We start from the raw sequence: 25423 nt of genomic DNA, 5'->3' as shown, positions 1-25423 counted from the left end.
AAGCCCTGCAGCCCGAGGGAAAGACTCCCGGATCACCAGGATCAGGCCTGGTCCCAGCAGGGATGCCTGGTATCTCCTGGGGGTGCTCAGATCACCACGGAGCTTGGACCACAAGGCGTAGGTGGAGCTCAAATACAGCTCCCCAGTGCCACCGAGCCCCGCATGAGGGATGCAGATGGCACCGAGCACCCACAGCCCAGTGCCTGGGGACCTGCAGCGAGAGCAGTGCTCAGAGGGTGCTGGAGCTGCAGGTTTGGGTCCTTCATTGCCACTTTTTGGGAGAGGACCTTCACTGCTGGGTGGTTTTGTGCCAGTCTGGGAAAAGAGATTGCTCCTCTTGAGCTGTAGTCTGGCTCATACCACACTCCTGAAGCCCAGCCAGCACCTCTGCCCTCCTGGATGATGCACCCACCTGCTCCCCATAGAGCTATGGGCAGTAGATGTGGATGAAGGGGCATGAATGGGTTAGAAGCCAACCCTGGGGAGATAAGATCAGACTCCACATGGAGAGGGGCGTTGAATGCAGAGGCAGGAGCCAGGCAGCCTCTCTGCAAGCAGGCTGTGGTGTAGTCAGCCCCCTGCACTGAGCACGGCCCAGCTTTCAGTGTCTGGGACCATGGCGGCACCTTTGGCCTCTCTCTCCTCCTGGACTCTACAAGGCATTTAGTGCTGTGTCTACATATGCAAGCTCATGAAAGTTCAGGGACCTGAATATGACTGTCCAAGCAAGAAACAGTTAGAATGCGTCCACCCTACACTGACCAGCTAACATGGACATTTCCCAGCCGTCATGTGGCCATCAGAGACCATTCCCAACAGGCAGTTTACAGGCAGCCACCTGTACTGGAGACTAAAAGGACTTCCTAGACTAGATAGAGACCAGTTGCCAGTTGGCCTCAATGCCTAGAAACATCCTTGGGCACATGTAAAACTGGTCTAGGCCGTAGCAAGTTGTGCTGAGTCACCTGCTGCCTCTGGGCACCTGCTTTTTAGGTACTATGATTTCTGTGTTGGACACTGTTGTGTGGCCCTCAGAGGCCACAGAACTAACACCAGGCTTGGAGTGATGGGGGTTCCTACTCCATATAACCCCCTCACACACCCCTCTTTCTGCTATGTCATATTTGGTTTTTAAACGACACTCACAAGACTGGAACTGTGATGGATCCAGCAAGAGATCTAACACGCAACTTACTTTCAGCTAGATGTAGACTACGGAGAGACACTCAAGACAAGAAGATGTGATGAAAATGTACCACAGAAAAGTCAATCAGAGACCTAAAGGAGGATGAGGAATGGAAATATCTTGCTCTTCCTCCTTTCCTTGGAGTATTGTGGGGATAAAGCTTGCAGCCAGCTGCACGGGGATTGCTTCAGGAGCTGACAGCACAAGGTTCTGTGTGGGAAGCACCATATAATTACTCCATGCCAATCACAAGAAAGGGGAAGCAGATAATCTGGAAGAAAGAGAAGCAATGAATGATGTCGTCGTGGGCTTCAGAAAGAGCAGGTTATGCAGAGCAGCTACTCTGATTACTTTACCACCGCCAGCTTTAGTAAGAAAGAGGAGCAGGAAAGACTTTGCTGTAAGAAGCCTTCAGGGTTTCCAAATCTAAGGTGGCTTCTAGTGGTTAGTGAGACAACCTCACAACCCCACTGGAAGATCCAGCACACTGTCTTTGGCAAATTAATCCAGCTACTGCAATGTGCTGTTTTATCCTTTGTAGCTCAATATTGCAAATCCGTTTTCAAATCGTACCTTCTTTTACCCTTATGACTTGCTCTGCAATAAAGCCGGCTGTTTTGACACTCCTCAAGAAAACATGGGTTTGCGTTCCCACAGGTGCTGTGGTTCCCAGCATGGATGTGGGGTCACTGCCATAGCACCAGCACCAACCCCATGGGCTCCCCCAGTGCATCTGAAGGGCAACAGTGCGTGACTTGCTCTCATGGACTGTGGCACCAGGGTGTGCGTGGGGGAGGCGTGTTGCGGGCACTCAGTGTCAGCAGGAAACCTTCCTGATGCTCATGGTATCAGCTCATGATCTCAGCACTGATGTACCTCTTGTGTATGTAGCCATGAGCTCATGGAGGGAGTCCGAGCCTTGGCATGAAGCCTGTTCATGGCCCACAGCTCTTATTTCTGGCAATGTGTGTGTCTTTCAAATCCCTCGATATGGGAAAAGAAAGGTCTGTCAAATGCGAAGTGAGTGAAACAAATCTCTAAATTTTTTAACACATGGCCGTATTTTGTATGACATTTTCTCAATGCATTAGACTTCCTTGAGATTGTTATGTCGAAAGCAAGAGATTATAAAATATCTGAATTGAGATGGGTATCTGGACTGTACCAGCTACCTTCACCTTGCGAATCTGGTTTTATGTGCCTCTGTCTCCAGCATATTTATGTATTTGTGCACAACTATTATTTCAGATCAAACAAGTCCTTCCCCAGTTTATTTTTCCTTCTCTTAGTTGCTTTGATTCTTTTTTCAAGTTCAAAATTTATACATACTCAGTCAATTTATTTTAGCAGATCTTTTAATTAATTCCTTATTAAGAGACTGGTAATAGCTTGCTGTAAATTTTAATTGGCCTTGCTTTCCATTTGACATTAATGAGTCTATTTTCCCATACAATTAAACCTGCCTTAAGTGACCACTCAGGGGACCAGCCAAATCTATGATTTAATGTAAATGGCTTTAAATAAATAAGATGCAGCCTCCACTGCAAGCAGCTAACAGCTGGCTTCAAATTAAGCATATAAGTGAGTCATGAATAGGATGGGAGTTGAAGATGCTGTCTAAGTTTTAAGGACCTTGTCTTGTTTACAGAGTCGCTGTGTTTTGAGGCAGGACTGGAAGTTGTGCTTCCTGCTCTTAAACATTGTCATCAAAAGCTTTCAGTTAATATTTCTCCCTTTGAATGTTGTTGCATGTACAAAGAAAAGAGAAAAAACAGGTGACAAAACTTCTTAGAGTTGCAGAGGCAATGGCTTCAAATTAAGAACTGCACAGCTAAGGTTTTGCTGGCATTGAGTACGGCAACGGTCAAAAAAATTGCCTGTGCGCATGTAATTAGGGGCTGTATCATAATGAATATGCACAAGGTGGTCGAATGCAGGTTGCATGGGTGACCTCAGCTCTGGCATTTCCCAGCTTCTGCGCCTCTGCCTCTGCAATCCCACTGGTGACTTTTATCATGACTTGCTGAACACAGTTTCTCACAGGACCCCTGTTGTGCTGGTGCTGCTGCCCGGCAGCATCCCTGGAGCCGCCCCAACAGCTAGAATGAGGGACCCCTGGCAAAGAGATGTAAACGGTACTAGGGTGAGTGTAAGAGGGCTGTTGGTGGTGGCACCGGTGAAGTGACTGGGCTGGCCTTCCTAAAGGTGACCGTTCCCATCACTACTGAATCTTATCATTACTGACCCAAAGAAAAGACCAAGAGCGTGCCAGCAGAGAGGGAGGTGGCAACGGGCAGACTGTTTGCTAAGTTTCGGCAGCCAAGACATGAAGCCAGTTTCTAAGCCTGCTTGGGGAGAGATTTTTAATGTGTTTTAATGTGTTTTCTTTTAAAAAAATCCAACACTGCAGGCCTCTACTCTGCTTGGAGTTAGAATAGCGATTAATAATACTCTGCACAAGCTATTGTTCCTAATTCTTTGAAAGGAGAGCTTGGGTAGCAATTTAGGGTGTACCATTTCACAATATAAGATCTCTTTATATGAAATAATATTTTTATTGTGGCCAATCAAAATAAGGAATATAATCAAATAATTCACAGTAGACACGGTCAAAAGCACTCCTGTATGTGTACTCAAAGAAGAGGAAAAAAAATGAAGTATTTTCTGGTGTGGAAAAGGTTGTAAAGAAAACCAGCTGGAACAAAACCATGGAAAACATTTCATCAGTGTGCTGAAACAGCAATAAAAAATAAAATACTTCCATTGATCCTAGAAAACATTGCAACACTGAGGAAAACACAGGCTTCAGTGGAGCCTGCAATTCTCGCGGGCTCTTGTAAGTATAGTTATAATTTTCCTTCTCTTGCTGAGTGGTACAGGACAAAGGAGAGGACAGTGTGTAGGCAGTAGCAGAGGCTGAGTTCATATCTTCACACATATGACATTATTGATGCTGTTCCCGTGGAGGAATCCTGTGGACATTTGACTTCATTAAATCCTGCAGGACTGAGGGTTGTGTCATGATGCCCTGGAGCACCCCGCTGATGCCTGCCTCCTGCAGCTGGTGGGTCCTTGGGCTTACCCTCTCCATCTCCTGCGGGGAGGTGACGGTCACAGTCCTGCCTGCGGCCAGGAAGGCCATCGGGGACTGGCGGAAGTGGTGTTTCCTGGCCAGCATCCTGCTTGCACAGCCGTCATGGAGTCGAAGCATTAAGGCATGCAAGTTTGAGGTGATGAAGGCCGTTCTTTATCAGTGAACCTTTGCATTGTAGATCAGGCAAAGAGGAAAATCGAAATGGTTTTCCACTGCGTCCTAATCACTGCTTTGAGAAGTGAGGAGAACCATGTTCTTACTTTCACTGACTTTGAAAAAGAAGTCCAAACCTCTGTGTGACCCTACCTTGAAAACCAGATTTCAGCATCTCTATTTTGTGCTGTGTTATTTAGCTTTGCTTAGCAAAAATGTTGGCTGAATTGAAGTGGAATTTACGAAGAGTTTTAAGTCAATCAAAACTACATTTTTAGGAGGATAAACAATATGTCAGGAATAATTTCCCGGCCCTACTCTGGATCTGTTGTCTGCCATTGGGCAAGCTGTTTACCTTGCTGCTTTTCTTAAGCTGTCTGGCAACACAACGTATTTCTTAACAGCTTACAAACGAGTCAAATCAAAAAACATTTTTAATTTGGCAAACAGATTACAAATAAGCTTTTACATTATCTGAATGGTTCTAAAGCCAACCCACATGTTTCTAAGTGATTTGTCTAGACAATGGGTGAGTCAAGCCTTTTATCCATTCTGCTTTATACAATAATCGGTTCTGCTCAGTTAAGATTTCATTTTACCAAATTGAATGCCTTTCACTATTACGTGCTGTTTAATTTAACATTGTGTTGGCATTTTGCATACTAATTCAGGGTAGAGTCATAAGCCCCTTCGAACAGCATGATACGAACAACACAGATTCATTGTTCGTACTAGTAGTGTCCTCAAAGACGAGATTACAGAATCCAAGATATCCCATTCATCAAAAAAAAAAAAAAGGCTAAGAAGATGAAAGGAAGTTCAGTGATGAATGGGAAACGCCGCTGCTGAGATCTTTCCTTATTACCGTTCTGTGGCATTTTCAATTGTTCTGTCCCGATGAGTAACGAGGACTTCATCGCTTTTGCTAAGCTTCACTGCAAATCACTGCTGTGATTAACACAGGTTAATCTCAGGACAGGCAGGGGTTCCTGGTTCTGGCGATGGGAAGATTTCAATCGCCCTCTGTAGTTACAGAGAATTCTCTTGGGTAACCTTGAGAAAGGAGCCCCTGCCTATGCCAGGAATAATGTTAAAACTTCACTTAATGGAAAACATCTCCCATGTGCTCTAGCCCCAGTTTTAACTCCTCTTTAATTTTTTCTTTTGGCTTCTGTGCACAGTTAGTGAGACTACACAATAACAGAGCACACAGCTGAAAGACTAACCACCCCCCTGGTCGGGATATCCACAGTTACATTTCGTCACAAATCACCGGGACACGTGCCATGAACGAGCATAAAAACTCCTATTCCAACAGAAGGTTTGTGATTACACTAAAGATCAGGGTAGAAACCATGGTGCCACCTGCTCTTCAAATCTAAAATCTTGCCCAGTAATGATAAATATTCCAGTACATCCCCATAAATGTGACTAGAATACATAATTAGCAGTTCTTATGCATCCAAATGGGAGGGACATTAATTACCTATATTTGGAAAAGGGCTTTGCAGCTTATGGATGAGGTTTTAAAAGCAGATGGCAATGTCTTGTCGTAGGTGGTTTACTGTTGTGGTTTTGGGCAAATTGGCCAATGGCTGGCGACAGATGCTCCCCCCAACCTCTCGTACAAGGAGGGGAGGAGGAGAGATGAAGAGAGATTTACGAGTTTAGAAGAAACTAAACTACTTTAATAAAATATTAATAATTTTTTTTTGTGTGTGTGTGTATGGTTGGACTCGATGACCTCAAAGGTCCTTCCCAACCATGAAGATTCTATGATTCTATGATAATGAAATAGATGCAGTATATACAAAACCGTATTAAGCTCCCAGGATGACATCACCAGCAGGCACTGGGGAAGTCACAGACTGGACTCAGCGATGGGTGGGAACTGGATTCCAGGGCTGGAGTCAGGAACACACAGATCGGAACACACAGATCAGGAACAACCGAACCATTTTCGGCACAACACGCTGTTAATTTCACAGAGTTAGAAGAGGCCTTGCTAAGCGGTAAAATTACTGAACAGAAAGTTGGTTCTGTTTTACCTCAAACCAGGATATTTACCTTTGGTTTATGTGAGAACAGAGCTGGGTACAGTAACATTAGCACCATAAATATTCTAAATAATTTTTTAATAATTAATACATGACTAGATTCTTCCCTCGTATCGCTCTTGCACTGGTGATGTATTGAAAGCAAAATCAGGCTCTTAATGTTTTATACATTTTGCAATAAATTCCTAAAGTATATGCATGAAGAAATAAATGATCATGCCACGTAACTGGGGAACTACGACCCTGCTCCCCAGCTTCATGGTCTGCTTGAAATTTATGTTTCAGAGCCTGTGACAAACCATTTACTAATTGACCGTTTACAGTTTGTTCTTCAGTCATTGCTTAAAGTCTACTTTTTCCTTGACAGGATTGCTTAATATTAATTAATTTTAACTAGACCTGTACAGAATACAGAATATTTTCTAGGAATTTCTAATATTCTGTCATTTCATTGAGATACAGGAGGAACTAAAAAGTAACCCATATTTTAAAATTTTCCTTATAACAGCATGTCAAACAAATCTTAATATAGGACATCAAAATCTTTAGTTTAGCAACACTGAAATTTTACATTGTGAAAATGTTTATATACTATATACTAAATAAAATATCTAATATTGTGTTATAAATACAAAGCAAGTACAATACAAGGCCAAAATAAAAAGAACTGAAATGACAAACCACAATTAAACATTTTAGCTACAGAGATAAATATATTTTGACAGTATGAAAACATGAGGATATATCTCAATTAAGTGTTTTTATTGCAAATTTTGGCAACTTTCAATTCAATTGAGCTGCGTTTATCTGACATCAATCTCTTCTGTCAAAAAAATTATCGGTTCTATTTCCAGTGTACAACACCAGTAATTCTAACACTCACGAGATTCTTCATGTTTCTTTGCCAGACCCTTTCTTAGAAATTAGAAATGACAGATGGGATTTGTGAAAGAAGAAGATACTTTCTGTACACACAGCCCAAGGGCAAGAGAAAAAGTCAACATCCTCCACATGGATTTTTACTAGCTGTTGCCTTTGTTTTCTCTGTAGACCCTCTCATCTTATTAAGCCTGAATCCTCTTCAGTTGCTCTCCATGTGTATATTTTTCAAAAGGAAAGAATGTCCTTAATAAAACCTTTGGGAAGCCCAGGGGTGTAATGAAAGTGCTCTTTACATTAATCACACAGTAACAAAGCCAATCCATTCACCGTGCATGGACTCAGACCTCCAAAGCAGCCGAAAGTCTGTAAAACACCAATGAAAATAATTCATTTTGTGTCAGTATGTGAATGTAATGAAAAATAGAATTAGGATCTTATAAAAAAATCTTTCACGGATCCAACCACAACTAGTTTCTATGCAGCACTGCAGCATCAATACCTTGCAAATGATACAATTGTAAGCCCAGAACAAAAATTGAGATATCTTGTACGTGACACATCTCTATATGTTTAAACACCTTGTACATTAATTTATTTTTTTTTATGGGAACATCTGAATTTCATCTTCTGGAAAAGGAATTCTGCTGCAGCACCACAGCAGAACGGCCCACCACCCCTGCATGTCAGTTTAATAATGTGTATCAGGCTTGGACTGTGTTTAAAATCCCTCTGTATTCAGTCCTTAATGTACACTTTGACTATTAGCAATTTGAATACTGCTGTTAATTCCTCATGTTTTTTCTTTTCCAAATTTGACTGTGAAGAAGTTAACACTTGCTGGTTTTTGGACTAAAATCTAACATTCCATCAAAATGGGTGATTTTTCACAAACTTATAAAACATGTAGTTGTTGCACACACATAGTGGAAAATTCTGTTCTTTAACTGAGTTGTTACTTAAGTTAATAATGGCCCTGCTGTATTTCACAAGAATTCTGTATTGGGTTACTCACTGATGGTAGTAAGTTGGTTTTCGAAGGATGCCAAAGCTTCCAAATAAGCATTTCAAAATGCAGGTAAACATTCTGTAGTCTATAAGTGCAGAATATAAACACAAATGGGTCCCAACAGTGATTCACCTCGACCTGTTGCATATTTCGAATAACTAAGAAAGTGATATTCTCTTGTCTCTTTACTGTAAACTCATTAAAAAGACTTCTCTCAACTTAGTTTAAATACAGGAAATTATTGCAGTCATTTTGCTTTTTTCCTGCTTGCAGGTTGCTTGCAAGCTGATCCTAGCTTTTCTCAAATATATTCACTATCTCTACTTATTTTTTATTGGTATTACAATTATGCATGCAAGTACCATTGAATCCCTTTTTCTTTTTTAATGTATTTAGGAAATTATTCCAACAACAAGCAATAAGCAACCAAGAATGAAGAGCAAACAAGAGCAGAGACAGGACGTTCATACACTAATACCTTTTATCCTGTAATATTTTTTTGCATGAATAACAACCATTTCTTCAGATTGCAAACAAAACCTATGTGCGTGTGTGTCTGCAAGTGGTAAAGCACAGGGAGATATATGGATGATTCCAGTGGCTCTTTGGAGTCAAACAAATCATAGAATCATAGAATTGTCTAGGTTGGAAGGGACCTTTCAGATCATTGAGTCCAACCATCAACCTAACTCTGACAAAAACCATCACTAAACATCATGTCCCTCAGTACCACGTCTACATGTCTTTTAGATACCTCCAGGGATGACAATTCCACCACTTCCCTGGGCAGCCTGTTTGATAACCCTTTCAGTGGAGAAATTGTTCCTAATATCCAGTCTAAACCTCCCCTGGTGCAACTTGAGGCCGTTTCCTCTTGTCCTATCGCCTGTTACTCGGGAGAAGAGACCAACCCTCACCTCTCTACAGCCTCCTTTCAGGGAGTTGTAGAGAGTGATGAGGTCTCCCCTCAGCCTCCTTTTCTCCAGGCTGAACAACTCCAGCTCCCTCAACTTCTCCTCATAAGACTTGTTCTCCAGACCCCTCACCAGTTTCGTTGCCCTTCTCTGGACCCATTCCAGCACCTCAATGCCTTTCTTGTAGTGAGGGGCCCAAAACTGGACACAGTACTCGAGGTGGGGGCTCACAGGTGCTGAGTGCAGGATGTACTGTGGATGAGTAAATGTACTGTGGATCACATTCTAGAGTTGCTGAGTCATTAGAAATTCCAGGTCATGTGGATGTGAAAATACCCATCTGAAGTTACCCCTGGGACAGCGCAGTACCCCTGAGGATGCAGCCTGCATCACACCCGTCGCTGGGCTTGTGATCCCGTTCTCCACGGTCCAGCTCCACGAAGACTCGTGTTTTGCCACCATTCCCCATTTGAAAGGGATGTCTCACATCACTATGGTGGGAAGAGATCAGCACTGGGGTGTATATTCTGTGGCACAGTGATTGCTTCATCTCGGATTGCCACATCTGCTCAGCACGCTCATGGAACAAATCAGTCTCTGCCCCAGAAGGAAACAGAGGCCACTCTTTTCCTCTTGGCAGCAGGAAGGATGGAGGCAGAAAGGAGATTCATCCTGGTATTGTGCAGGTCCTTTGACAGCGCCTAGAGTTCAAAGCAGGTTGGCTGCTGCACTCACCTTCACCCTCCTCATCCGTCACTCAGGTGAGCATCCCCTTTCTCCCCAGCCTTCCCTGGAAGCTCTCAGCAAAAGTCATCGCAGCCGACTGAGGAAGGAAAAAAATCACCAAAATAAACACTGCTCCCACACATCTCTCATCTGTTTTCCCACGCGTGGTGGGCATGAGGGAAAGGATTTTTCTTTTGTTGCATTTGGAAAGTGTTGTTTGTGTGGGTTTTTTTTCTTTTTAGAAGTGTAAGGCTTAATATTTACTGTCAGCCGTGGGATGTTTCAGTTGAGCAAAATAGTTTCTTTGTTGGGTGCCTATAAATAACCTTACTGATTAAGTGAAAAACATAAAGTTTATGTTTAATCCTTCCCAAAATATGCACGTTTCTTACCATTAGATGAACAACTTTATTCTGTCTGGAATTAGCAGTGCATTTCCTATTGTGTGTGTAGTCTCTGGTGCAGAAAAACAGAGAATCAAAGTTAGTTAGAAGACAAGAGATTTATTTTTCCAGATTAAGCTTGAAAAGTTTTTCTCCTCCTAAGAATATACATGCATTTACTTGGTAATTACTTTATTTATTTTTCTCAGGTCATATCTTCTAATCTTAGCAGTATTTCAGAAGGAAATCTGGTGGTGCACAGATATTAGCATAGTAATGTAGTTTTATTTCCTAAATCCTCTCTGAAAATTCAGGTGTTATAGTCTTAGCATTTCTACAGCATTATAAATTCCCCAAGCACACCACAGGGGTTCATACACCAACTTCTTACTATGAAAAGGACGTTGAGTGCCCAGTGCTGAGGACCATCAGAAAGGTACTGTTAGGTGAGGTGCTCAATGCTAAAGCTCTTCTGGGGAAAAAAAAAATCATTCTTTGCTAAATAATTCTTGCTGTTGTGGCCAATGCCTCTCTCATTCATTTAATTTCTTTATCAGATCATAAAAGTTGATTATATTTCTTTTATCTTGCCTTGGACTGTGGCGCATGCTGTAAGAGGGAAAACGTTAACTGTCCTTCGCAATCATTCGTGGAGCAGCAGCTCTGAGTGTCCTGCCACTGCTAACACATCTATCTGTCCTTCTGCAGGGACTCAAAATCCTGCCAAAGTAGGAACTGAGTAGTGAAATTATTTCCCTTTTCCTGTTTCGTCGTCTCTAGTTTTGGCCTCCTCAACCTGCTTCCCCTTGTTGAATGAACTGATACTGATTTAAAGCTGAGAGGATGCAATGAAGAAGAATCCAGTTAACCAGCTGGACTACACTACACTACACTACACTACACTACACTACACTACACTACACTACACTACACTACATATTTTTACCACTAACCATTCCAGTTAGGAGATTTTTAGCCACAGTGATATACTACCACCACTCCAAGTTTGAGCAGAGATACTCCACCATAAAGCTGCTTATTACCAGGATGGCTTGACCTTCTCATCCAGCAAATGTTCTTTTACACTGATAGAGTTGCAGAAGGGGAGCAGCAGTGTCATTGGTACTACCAAGCACTGATCTTGGAAAATGCTGCTTGACGACCCGTTATTAAATCTGTCCATAATAAAGACAAACTAATGTGATGGCACCTTAGTTTTTGACATGAATTGGGATTTACTCCTAAGTGCAGCTACTTTGATGTCAAACTCAGCACTTGGGTTAGAGCATCTGCCAGCTCACCCTCCCCGCCCCCACAGCGCTTGCTCAGAGTCAAGCACAGAAACAGTTACTCAAAGGAGCACATGGGTTAAATATGCTGAGTTTTTCTGGCTCACTCATGGGAGAATCTCCTTTAGCTCTCACTCCAGGTGGACCCAAATAGTGGTGGATGTACCTGTTCTGCTCCCAGGCTTGCTCTCACTGCCCTCCTGCATGCCAAGGACATGAGTTATCTTGGCAGCCCTTGACCTTTGGCTTCCACATCCTGCTCCATATTGCATGAAGGTGCCAAATTTGCATGCACTGGCTTGAGGACCAAACGTTGCAAGTGATAGCAAGGTTTCCAAAGACACTTGCTCATACTCATGATGGGGGCAGATGATGGAAAGAACAAGAAGAGTGATGAGCTGACAACTGTCTGCAAACTTACCATGCCACTAGCATACAAAAAATCAGCCATTCATTTTGTCTCATCTGTCAGCCCCAGCTTTACACTCTCTGGAAGCCAGAGGAAGGGATCAAAAGACACTTGCTGACAACTGAGATTCTGTTTTAATCCACCAACATCTATGTTTTGGCAGCAGAAGGTCTTTATACTGGTCTGTAATCATAAAATAAGAGAAGGCCAACTAGCTCTTTACAGGACGCATGGTCCAAATAGCAGAAATACTGCTTGCTGTGCAGCAGACTTCAAGTTTTCTCTGGCAAAGTCCACCCTGATGACCTAGACACAGCTGTCATGTGCAGGCTAACAGAAATTTATTCTGCAGGTAGGCCTGTAAACAGAGGTAATATCATTTATTAGCACAAATGACTTGCTTGAAGAAAACAAATAAGCTTTCAAGGACATAAACTGCCTTCTAAACCTAATAGCCAATGCATGATGAATTGTGTGTTTGTAAATAAATACCATTTGGAGCCTGGATGTTGAAGTTGCTTCATAAAAATACCAGCTGGTTTTAGTAAGTTTATGGTTAAGCAGTATCCAAAAGCCAATGAATTCACACGAATTCATGTCTATGCTGTGTCTGTTGGGTTCTCTTTAGGGGCAGGTACATAGAAAATTTCCATCAATCCTATGAGAAGGAAACCACTAACAAGTAGGTGGGAGTGTTGATCTGCTTGAGGGTAGGAAGGCTCTACAGAGGGACCTGGACAGGCTGGATCGATGGGCCAAGGCCAACTGTATGAGGTTTAATAAGGCCAAGTGCCGGGTCCTGCATTTCGGTCACAACAACCCCAAGCAACGCTACAGGCTTGGGGAAGAGTGGCTGGAAAGCTGCCCGGCAGAAAACGACCTGGGCGTGCTGGTGGACGGCCAGCACTACATGAGCCAGCAGTGTGCCCAGGTGGCCAGGAAGGCCAACAGCATCCTGGCTTGTATCAGGAATAGCGTGGCCAGCAGGAGCAGGGAAGTGATGGTGCCTCTGTAGTCGGCACTGGTGAGGCCTCACCTCGAGTGCTGTGTTCAGTTCTGGGCCCCGCTGTACAAGAGGGACATTGAAGTGCTGGAGCGTGTCCAGAGGAGAGCTACCAGGCTGGTGAGGGGTCTGGAGACCAGGTCATATGAGGAGAGGCTGAGGGAGCTGGGCATGTTTAGCTTGGAGAAGAGGAGGCTGAGGGGAGACCTCATTGCCCTCTACAACTACCTGAAAGGAGGTTGGAGAGAGGTGGGTGTTGGCCTCTTCTCCCAGGTGAATAATGACAGGACCAGAGGAAATGGTCTGAAGTTGCGGCAGGGGAGGTTTAGGTTAGATATTAGGAAGAATTCCTTTACTGAAAGAGTGGTCAGGCACTGGAACAGCCTGCCCAGGGAGGTGGTTGAGTCACCATCCCTAGAGGTGTTTAAGAAACGTCTAGATGTGGCACTTCAGCACATGCTCTAGTGGCAGAGATTGTAGGTTGTTTGGTTGGACTCGATGATCTCAAAGGTCCTTTCCGACCATGAAGATTCTGTGATTCTATGATTCTATGAACTAAAAGAAAAGCTTAGCCCAAGAGAACTGCTGGTTACATGTGTTCAAAGCATCTGGCTATGTTCATGATAAAGAGATGAGGTTCAAGCAAGAATGAATGAAAAAAATAAAAACTCTCTCAAGTCTGTAAACCAGTCCCTTAATGAATTTATCTCATCTCTTCTGTACTCTAAAAACTTTGATTCTAGTCAAAATGGCAAGCAAACACAGTCAACTCAGATTCACAGTCAAGCTATGGACAACAAAGTTTGTTGAAACCTTTTGAGATGCTCACCCAAACTGCTGGACCTTTTTCGTTCAGGCATCTCTTACAGCTGTGTTTCATGCCTGTGCGTTTATAGAGCATCAGTCACTGTGATACTGTGGGCTGGCCAAAAACCAAAGACAAGGAATGTTTGAAATAGGTATTTCCATTAAAATGAAAAGTTGTTTTGTTTGTCCTCCCAGCTGGCTCTGAAAATCTTAGCAGACTGCTTCATCTGTAATACCTGTGCTTTACCTCCTGGGCTTCAGTTACATTATACATTCATTTTTTTTGCTAGACTTTTCGAGTTCCCAGGCATATTGCCACTTTCTGTTACTTACATCCAAATGCCTCTATAAAAACCTTATTCTCCAATCTTAACACTCCTTGGGACTGTATAAGAACTTTCATTCCAAATTTCTAATTTCAGTACAGGTACTACACAAAAGCTGTTGAATCATTCAGAACTATATGTAACCGGTATCAATTCCCTAGGCTCTGTCTAGTTTAATTAAAGGTAAATCCCAGCAGACATTGTAATTGCAATGAAAGAGTAAATAGGAAGAGTTAAACAACCTGTAAGTGGAAGATAAATTAAAAAAAAAAAAAGCCCTTCTGTTGATAACTGTTCCCCTACGTTTATATCAAAGCATTCACTGTCAGGTTACCTAAATTATTGCTGCCAATTTAGAACAACCTATGCCATTACACGCAGGACCGATCTTTATGACAATATGACAATACAGCAGGAGTAGATGGTCAATTCATGGCTAGCTTGACAGAGTAAGAAATTCAGTGAGTTATTGTTTATCTGGTTTGTGATCTCCCTGTGGTATAAACGAGCTGGAAGTCCCTGCCTTTGGAAGTATTCTCGGTTTGCCTGTGTCGCAGCTGGGAAAGATAAACCTGCTCTGGGATTATACCACTGACCCTACTAGATCCAAGACACATGTAGACATCTGAATTTGGGATGCTTTGTTTCAGACTGAATCCCACCACCTTTATCAGTGTCAAGAGGGGCTGTGGGACTTTGCAATTGGCCAGGCACTAGGGGGAAAATTTGTCCTCCAAAGCTGAGAACCCAGAGAACTGCATGAGGCACAGCTGACTGTGAAGAACATCTATGAGTGCTATCATCAGAAAACTCACTGAACAAATACAACTTCTAACAACTGCCATAAGCAGATGTTAGAAGCAAAATCTCTTAAAAAAATGTAAAGCAATTGTTATCTACAGTATGCTGACTGGAAGGAAATACCCATTTATGAGGGCTTCTTATCCCATTTCCTGCGATGTTTGCATATGCAATGGCTTATTCATTCAGCTCCTGCACAAATTTGGATCAACAGAAAGAGTTGGCTCCTCTCAGTATCTGTTCATGCAGGTGTCAATAGGATGGCAGAACTGAAAGAGCACTCAGGCCATGGATAGAAGAGTCAGGCCACCTTCACACAATGAAATTAACTTGGGGTTAGGCAGTGCCTTCTCATACTGCCTTGAGGAGATGGCATAGAGGCCTCATGATCCCACAGTAGACTGGGAAAGTAACATTTTTACCCTGTTTCTCTGATGGCAGGATGAGGGGAGGGATTCTCTGTTGATTTACCTCCATATCAAAGCACAGTGACCTTCTTTTCTAACTCAGGTGTCACGCTGGGACATGAAGTTGGGTGAAGCTCTGCCAACGCTTGACTGACCATCTCGCACTTGTATTGAGTTTCAGGCAGAAGAATTCAGTTCACTGCCCACTCATAGGCACCTGGAGCCATTTTAGATGCTCTGTTGTATCCTGCTTGACTTCCAGGTGCCAGCCAGGCACAGACCTGCCAGTGGCCAACCTCATGCCAATCCCTCAGATGTCCTTGGGCTCCTCTGTTGTGGCAGCAGCAGTGGGCCCCGGTTTAGAAAAGTTAGGTAATCCCCTAAGAGGATAGAAATTCTGCTGAGTAGCCTAAGTGATCTTTTATAAAGCTGCAATTCCAAATTCTTTATATTAGAATTGTTAAACAGAATTCAGGCTAACCCATTGTTAAAAGCTCAAGAGCTAAAATATAAATGGATTTCCCCCAAATATTAGATTATCTCATATTAATAAAACATCTATGAAATGAACAGTTGATAAGAACAGTGAGGCATTCACTGCCCTCATTGAGAATGAGGCCCCTGGCAGCAAAAAGGGCCAACTGTGTCCTGGGGTGCATCAAGCACAGCACAGGTGGCCGGTCAAGGGAGGAGATTGTCCCACTTTACACATAGACTGGACATTAGGAAAAGTTTCTTCACTAAGAGGGTGGTCAGTCACTGGAACAGGCTCCCAAGGGAAGTGGTCATGGCACCAAACCTTGCAGAGTTCAAGGAGCATCTGGATGACACTCTTAGTCATATGGTTTGGTTTTAGGTAGTTCTGTGAGGAACAGGGAGTTGGACTTCATGACCCTTATGGGTTCCTTCCAACTTGAGATATTCTATGATTCTGTGATTCATTTCCTGATGCTTTGGAAAGAAAAGTACTCAGAAAGAAGAGTGTAGAAGAGAAACAGAAACTCCACTCATATCTCAGTGGTTTGTGGAAAAAATAAAAATAAAAAATGGGGTAGTGTATTTCCTTCTTTTAAGGATGCTATTGCCCTACAAGGTGCAAGATTTCATATGGCCTGGTACGTAACACTACTGCTAAGATCTACAGTTTTGTAATGAAGGAGAGAATTCCTCACGCGCTGACATTTTGGATGTGTGTTTGTGATGACTAAGTGTTCATGGATGTAATCAAAATTTGGGATACACTAAACAAGTGAAATGAATGCAGAATGGATTGTTGCTGCCCATTGACAATTTAGTTATAATTTAAATGACTGGGCAGGGATGAAGGGCAGGACTGGAACTCAAGAACCCCCTCCATACAGGGGAAATGTACGCATCATTTTGGAGCAGTTTTGGCAAAACAAAATATATTTTTCTTTTGCCTCATGTGAAGAATGGACAGTATTTTCTTCATCTCAGCTGTTGCCTTGGGATGTATCAGAGACAGAGTCATTGGGGAAAAGGCTAAAATTGTTGGGTTTATTTATTAGAGACTAGTTTTAGTGGTTTCCAGTTAATGTTAGAGCTAAAAAAGCTACACTTTTTGAAATGTAATTTTTCTGGGAGCTAATGTTTTCTTTTGAAAGTCTGCAACTCTGCAATAATAACTATTCTTGTCTGAAATAATGCTACAAGCCAGACTTATTGGCCAGAGCTATGAATATACTACTAGCATTGAAATTCTGTCTATCTATTATCACCCATACCAGTACGAGAATGGGCATGTGAACTCACTTCCATTTGCATAGTAGTGACCCCTAATTGTATGGTATCTCACCATTGCGTTGGACACAAACATGGCATCCAGTGTTTTCAAATACATGTATTTAAATATAGACATCTAAAATCCTTATCTAGACAGAGCAATGAACCAATTCTGAGTGGCCTGCCATCGACAGTTCCTATTCCAATTAGGAGATCAGACTGCTTTTACCAGGCTGCCAAAACACAAGGTTAAATGTTCAGTTTCACATACTTGGGTACCAAGACTTCGGCCTCTGCAAGACTGATTCCTTTCTATGCAAGTAAATAGCTTTACCTCCTTCTGTAACTTTATGTAAGTATTAAGAGGTACAAGGAAAATAAAGGTGCAAAGCTCATGTTTAAAGAGTTAGATGACTAGCATGTCTATCCTGATAGCTCTTTAAAATCACATATAAACACTTCCCCATCAAATTTTCCTATCTACATTAGTATATTTATGTTTAAACATAAGTATCTGCATTTGTAAATACACATGTTCTCTCATCTTGTACAAGTGCTGGAAATGCTCCCATACATTGCAGAGGAATACAGTATGTGGGTGGCAATTTTCTCCAAACATTTTATCAGGCAATTTTCAGACAGCTTGGATTACGGATTTTCTTACCTAGCTAAAGAAGAACAACAATAGTGCTATTAAAGCTATTAAATGATAATAGCGGATACCTACAGAGCTGGAGAGGGCTGGGAAGGTGGGAGAAAAATGGTTCTGGTTTAGGCAACTGAGCCTAATCCTGTAATGCGCTGAGCTACCCCAGCTCTTCTCTCAGTAGTGGAAAGAGATCAGCGTCTTGCAGCCCAGACTGGCTGCTGTAAATAAGCACAAATTTCAGTTATTTGTACCCAATCACTAAGACACGGCTGCCTGCAACAAGCCTAGGGAACGGGCCTGCGTTAGTGGTCTCGGAAACCCAGGTTTCATCTATACGAGGAAAGCAAAGGAGACCTGTTGTGTGCAGGCAGGTCAGAGACGGCTCTCCCCACAGACCCACATCCCTGCAAGGATGGGCAGAGGACAACTCTGCTGACTGCACGGCCTGAGGCCAGCCTGGCTATGTTTCCCTCAGCACCGAGCAGCTTCTACATGAGCTGGTACATCTGCACGACACAACACAGCATGGACCTACCCTTTCGGTTTGTGGTTCTCCGTGACATTCTCCTCTCACGTGGATCTACTGCCAGTAATTGAAAGAGAGATAAAAATGATTTGCCCATGATTATAAAGGAAAGTGGTCATGATCGTGCAAGAAAGTAATGAGAAGAACTAGATCCTCATTCCCCAAGTCTCTGGCTTAACCAAGAGATGGCCCTATTTCTAACGGGCTCTTGTTACTATTCATTAATATAGATATCAGAGGTATTAGCGAAGTACTAGTTGTCAGAAGTATTAGTGAAGAAATCACAGATATGCCAGTAAGGCTGGTATGAAAGAAAATGCCTTTGTTGGTGTTTTATGATATGGCAATTACTGAACAGATAAAAGTAATTTCCTACATTTGGTTATTAAAATGACGACCATGACAGGTCTGAGGAAGTAGGGGCACGGAGTGAAAGTATTGATTGTGAATAGAACTTGATCAGGAGGGAAAGAAAAAAGCCCTGCTGTATTTTTCAGCTCATAAAGCCATTTTACACTTCAACCTAGAAATAGCTTGTCCGTAGCTTCTCAAATTCTGCAGTTAAAACTAGGAGCTTAGTGCAGTTTCCTGCATAAGGGCTTCTAGTCTTCTTTGAGAAGACTAGAGACACTCTCGTCTTGTCTCAGTTCAGAAGGACCTAGGTCTTGGGTCTCTGTCACACCTACCAGCCCATGCATAGGTCTCAGACATCCTCAGGCACCTCAGAGGGCACCAGGTGCCAATGTCTGGCAACTGAGTGTAGCCCTAAGAATGGGCCTGACGGATCCTTCTTCCAGTTCCCCTACAAATTTCCTCTGGAACTTGGGTTAAACTCTTAAGCTAATTCCTATAAAGACACTCAATTTCCATTAACTTCTGTGGGAACATTGATTCTTAAAGAAGAGGAGGTGCCTGTGATGGGATTCAGCTAGCCTAATTTAGATACCTTATCTGTGTCTGCATTTTAGATGCCTAGTGAATAAGTCCTCTAGAAATCCAGGCAGACAGGATCTTCCTTTGAAGACATCTCACCACTGACTGTATAGGAAATATCAGATCTTTTTTTAGGATGACTGGTTTGCTTTGGTATTTAAATGTAGCACATTAGATGTCTGCAGTTAGATAGACTGGATTTCATAGTTTAGGTATGTGGATGTGAACTGTATAATTTAAGTTTTAAAAAACAAGATGCACAGACTTTGTGGTTAACTTGTACATGCATTTCCAAGCAGGCTGGACGTAACTGTGGAAGCTGCATGTCCAAATGTCCATTTGAGCAAATTTTGGCTGTACAGATACCCAGATTACAGGGAAAAGGGCAGTGGGTGGAATTTATGGCAGACCATTGAAGCTGTTGGCATTAAGTTACACAGTCTGCTTAACTGATATGATAATATTCACATGATCTAATTGCAAGATGAACCAATGTTTAGGAAATACACACATCTTAAGATGCAAAGTGAGCTATTAACTGCAAACTATTATTGTAATTTAAAAGCACCATCTGTGTTCATCAAAATAATTATTTTTTTTCTTGTACCCTCCTATATGCTTCTGTGTCTGATGGAAACAACAGCAAATTTTCAGTGTGCAAAATGATGTGTTCATGAGCAAACAGCAGACTAAGAGAGTGCAGCAGCAATGATTCAGTGAATTAGACCAAATAACAAATACATCTGAGAGAACCATGATCTTCTCCCAGGAACATGCAGACACAAGATGGGATTCAACAAATAATTTTCCCAGTGTGAGCTGGTGTCCTAGCAGTATTTGAAAGTTCAAAAAAGAATGAAGTCTAAGAAATGTGATCTCACCAAAATGTTCTCCAACACTGCAGTAATCACAGCTGAAAGATGTGTGGACATTTTATTCTCCATTCTCATAAGTGGTTGTTCAGCCTGTGCAAATACACTGCTCTTCAAAGTTTGTGAGTGGGATTCATCTCACCTAGCTTTAGACATTTGCGATCTCGACAGCAACATCTGAGTCCATCGCCTTTGGCTCACTTTGTACTCAAAGGAGAGCAATAGGTAATCTAGGGTGCATTTCAGCTGTCCTATTTAGGAGGCCTAATTTTAGGTTAAGATGAATCACATTCCAGAAGCGTCTACGTCTTTCCATCAACTAGAAAGGGAGCTCAGATGTGAAATTTCTGCATCTTATTTTTTCTCAGTGAACACCGCTTTAGAAACTCTGAATCTTAAAGCTCACAGACTTGATTTTATGCTGTGTTAAAAGGGAGAAAAATAAAGTAAAAAAAAAAGAAAGAAATCCTGAGGAGGCTGGAACAACTTCAGAAGACTGAAGGCAACTTTGAACCTGTGTGGATCAAAAGCTAAGCTGCCGTTTAGCAACACACTGACAGAAAAGGGAATTCCACCTGAAGAGCCCTTGGAGGGGATTAGTTTATACAAAGGCTTCTTAGTCATCAGGGAATCTCCCCCCTTCTCCACGCCATTGCTCTCTGAGCTACCAGGACTGCCGGGGGCAATTTCAGCTTCTTTCTACACCAGCGTCAGCGACAGGCGTGTTTCGGATGAGGCATCAGCTCAACAGTAGAACAAAGGGCATAAACAATCAAAGCCCTTTCAGAAGTTCGCTTTACAAGTTTCCTGTAAACCTTTTTAAATTCTTCAGTCTAATTTCATCGGCCCAGTTTTTGCCCCTGACTTGCTCCTACCTTAAACACATGAAAATGAGAGGAGAACGGGGCCTCCTCCGCTTCAGATTTTTCTTGGATAAGTTCTGCATTGTAGATGGTAAAAAAACCACACTTTTTCTCCTTCTTCAGGAACACACTACAGAGGAAAATTCTAATGGAAGAAAAGGTCTGATGATGCTCCTATGGTTGCTGCACACTGTAACCACGTCTGTGCATGGAAGGTGGGGAAGGCAGATGATGCTCCATAGCTGGGACTGAAGGAGAACAAAGCACAGCAGAAGTACTGAGCATGGGGTCACTTGCAGCCAAAACCTGTTGAAGTGGAAGTGTAGTGGATCCTAATCAAATCCTTTGCTAGATGAGAATGACAGATTACTGCCCATGAGAAAAAACTGAAAACCCAGAAACTGTATAATTAAGAGTATTCTTAGGCTACAAGTGAGGAGTGCTAGTGTCCTCTTGCTTCTAAGCTGCAGCTCTGCTCCTGTCTTTATCAGACTATGTCCTTTTTATGAGCAAATATGATTGAGTTTTACAAACCAAGGCATGTATTTGCATTGGCTGTCAGCGCTGTAGTTCTTGCTTTTCTGCCTGTAGCTGTTGAACGCGTGGCCTGATGTGAAAAATGGGTACTCCAACCCCACCAAAGTCCGGGGAACTGAGTCTCTTGGAGGAATATGCCCAGCCCAAAGAACAGCAAAGAAACACTTGACCATCTCAGCGAGGAAAAAGTTGTCCTTGTGCTTTTCATTCTCCTTCAGCCAAAACATACAAAACTTGGTTCTTCTGATACATAAAATACAACCATTAGTGACAAATGCTGTTCTGCCTGTCTTTCCATCTTATCTTCTAAATGGTCTATTCTATTTTATGACCCCCAATTACAAGTTCCTGTTATTCTTTGAATTGCTGTAAAACTGAACCGTCTCCATATGTTCAGAGCAGCTTGCAATTAGCATACCGTGAACTTAGAAACTGCAGTCTATTAAAAATATGGACATATTAAAGCGTAGCATCTGGAAACCCGCATATGTTCGTCTCGCACAGTGGGCTGCAGATGCCAGGGTCAAACGGAGACTCCCAGCTATCCCAGAAAAGAGCTCGTATGCATCACCACTCAGCTGCAGAACTTCAGAGAATTTTTATACTTTCTTGGAAAATATTATATTACTTCATGCTTACCTTGTATGCTGTTTTCATATGAAAAAGAAAAAATAAAGAAAATGAAAAAAAAAAGAGCTAAGTTTTCCTATGTTATAACCACTCAGTTGGATTTCTCAATTAGGCTTATAGCCACAGCACCAATAAAACTATGAAATGAATATGAACATAAAAGTTTTAAATCCAAACTCATGTACTTTGCTATGCCAATTGTCTCATTTTGTGAAGTTTCCATCAAACCAAGGGCCTGCTGGAGAGCCATTTCTGCTTAAATGCATTTTTGTTCTATGCCATAAAAAGTGTAAAGAGTAATGCCTTCATATGAAGTAGAGATGACGATTGGGCTTATACCTCTTCCAAAAAATGAAAAGTCCTGAAATGGACCACATAGTTTTCCTCTTTATATAGCTGTCAAGGCAAAGACAAGTCTCTATTTTATCCAGATTCCCATCTGAGCAAAGATGCTGCACTAGATGAGGGCTGGTTTCCATTTTAATAGCAAATACTCAGTCAATAACAACTTTGTACATGAAAGAGGAACTTTTTTATTTTTGTTATATTAATCAAAGCAATTGAGGCACAAAAATTATTGCTAACAAGTAGACACAGGGGAACAGATTCTAGAAGATCTGGAGCGCTTTTTGGAAGTGGCACTTCTGAAGTACAAGACTTAAAAGCAGTATCAGGTAACACAACAAATTCAGCTCAGTGCCTTCACTTGGCTGAGGGATGAATTTGGCCCAAAGGCTGGGATTCGACTCCATATTTAGACACCCCTACTGTAAGAGCAGGTGTTCATAGGTAGGGCAGGTGGCTAAACACTGTAGTCAGTAGAGATTTAGGATAGCTGCATCCTGCCCATGGCCCGAACAGGTACAAAAGATAAGCTAAGAAATATAGAAACATGGAATTGTTTGGGTTGGAAGGGACAGTAAAGATCACCTAGCTCCAACCCCCCTGCCCTGGGCAGGGACACCTCCCACTAGATCAGGTTGCTCAGAGCCCCATCCAGCCTGGCCTTAAAAACTTCCAGGGATGGGGCTTCCACCACCTCTCTGGGCAACCTGTTTCAGTGTCTCACCACCCTCACGGTGAAGAACTTCTTCCTAATGTCCAGTCTGAATCGTCCCATCTCTAGTTTTAATCCATCCCCTCGAGTCCTACCATTACCCAACATCCTAAAACATCCCTCACCAGCTTTCTTGCAGACCCCCTTAATATCTGCTCCTTTCTGCCTATAACTGCTGAGGCCAGGAAGGTATCTCATCTCTCGGCTGTTTGATACCCTCAGGTATCTCAGAGGGTATCAAACAGCTCTTGAAACCTATGTTTAGGCAAACAAATATATTTTGTTAGTCAAAAAAGTCACTGATGCTTGACTGAGAGGATGCACATATCCACTTTAGGATGGGATGAGTCACCCTCTAGACTCCTATGAAAATTTTGAGTAGATCCCCATTGATTATAGTGGGATCTAAACACTTAGGTATCTAGGAAGATACCTATATTAAAGATGCCTACATGGATGCATCTGAAGTCCGTCAAGTTAGTCCAGAGATGCATATTTTTTCCCTCTAAATACAGAGAAAGCTTACCTCATTAAATTAAACTGGATACCTAATACACGAACAGCCAATAATGGTGTCTTGGGTTGAACCCCACACTCACAGCTTGACGTATACTTTCCAGTTTAACATAACTAGCCTTTATATCAGGCATATTTCATGTAGAAATGATAAATAACAACACTATTATGCTATTCTCTAGTGAAAATATAATGGAAATATTCTCTCCTACCAGGTACCAGAGCAAGCTCAGTTCAAAAATCCACAAGTTGACTGAACCCTCATGATAAGAGGAGTCTGAATTTTTGGTTTAGAGATAAAACTGGAAAAAAAAATATGTCCAAATACCATTAATATATTTTTTAGTAGTAAGTTGATTTTCTAGATGTTATACTGTAATAATCATGGTTTCATTGTGCTACACAAAACATAGATGTGTAATCAAACTTTCTTTTGATCATAATATAGTTATTACCAACCTTTTTGTTATTATGAAGGACCTCCAGAAGAGTAGTCTGCTTAATGTGATTTCCACCACTGAAGATAATCAGGAAAACCTGGAAGATCTGTTATATGACATCTTGACTTGAATTACTCCCTGTGTTCTGTATTTGCACTCTCATAGAACTGACCCACTAAGGCTATTTTTATCTGCATGTTAAAAACTTGATGGAGTGCTGAAGAAGGTCAATTTTCTCAGAGGGTTTGGCAGCTGCAATTAGTTGGACCTCGATGACTCTGCAATCTGCTGTTTACAAACAAGCAGTCTGAGTGGCAACATGTATTCTCCGTACCCCACATATCTTGGTAACATCATTCCAGTCTTTCTTTGCAATCTTCAGCAATACTTCTCTGATGCTTCAGCTGTGCTCTTTCCACGTCATAAATATTTTGACAACATACTTTAGAGTATCTCAGTCTCAAACCTCAGTCAGATTCCTCTGGCATTTACAGGCATGTTTGGCTCATTTGCTTATAATGGGTGGATGGTGTGCTTTCAGTAACAGGTGTCATTAGAAAATACCAATATGACCAGAAAGCAGAGAGAAAGCAAAGGAACATGAAAGACAGGAGGAAGGTAAATCATATAAAGAGGGCTACGGAGCTCCACCCTTTCTTAGAAAACTGAAGTGAGGACAAAAGGGATGAAATTGAGAGGCAGAAAATTTAAAACTAGAGCTATTTTTTCCTGCGGTGTGTAATGGCCAAAAGATGCTCTTTACATGGTTTTCCATGTTATCTCTGTTACGTGTCTGGTCCTCAATGCAGAGGTGGTTTCCTATCCTTTTGGAAAGTGGATTGCATCCTGCAGGCACCTATTGCAAAAGATAATGAAAAAAAAATGAGCTGGTTTGACTTAGATATCTATATGTTTAGTAATATACTATGTGTCATTCAGGAAAAGAATCAGCAATAATAATTAAGAAGATGCTTCATGAGCAACCAGGAGGAAAAGCAGTAAGGATATCTTTGCAAGTGACTAATGCTGACTTACGTGAGAGATGGTTTATAGTACTGCATAAATGATGCCTATATTTTTGCCTCTTTTTCCCGTTCACTGGCAGAAGAGCCAGAGGCATGCCAAAGAAAGGAAAGAAAAACACACTTAGAAACAATTCTCTAGAGTCTGCAGCCATTCAGTTCACTAAGGACTAACTCGTCTGAGAGTACAAA

This window comes from Rissa tridactyla, chromosome 3, assembly GCF_028500815.1.
Source record: "Rissa tridactyla isolate bRisTri1 chromosome 3, bRisTri1.patW.cur.20221130, whole genome shotgun sequence".
Classification (NCBI taxonomy): Eukaryota; Metazoa; Chordata; class Aves; order Charadriiformes; family Laridae; genus Rissa; species Rissa tridactyla.
The sequence above is the reverse complement of the archived record's forward strand: the minus strand, read 5'-3'. Positions refer to the sequence as shown.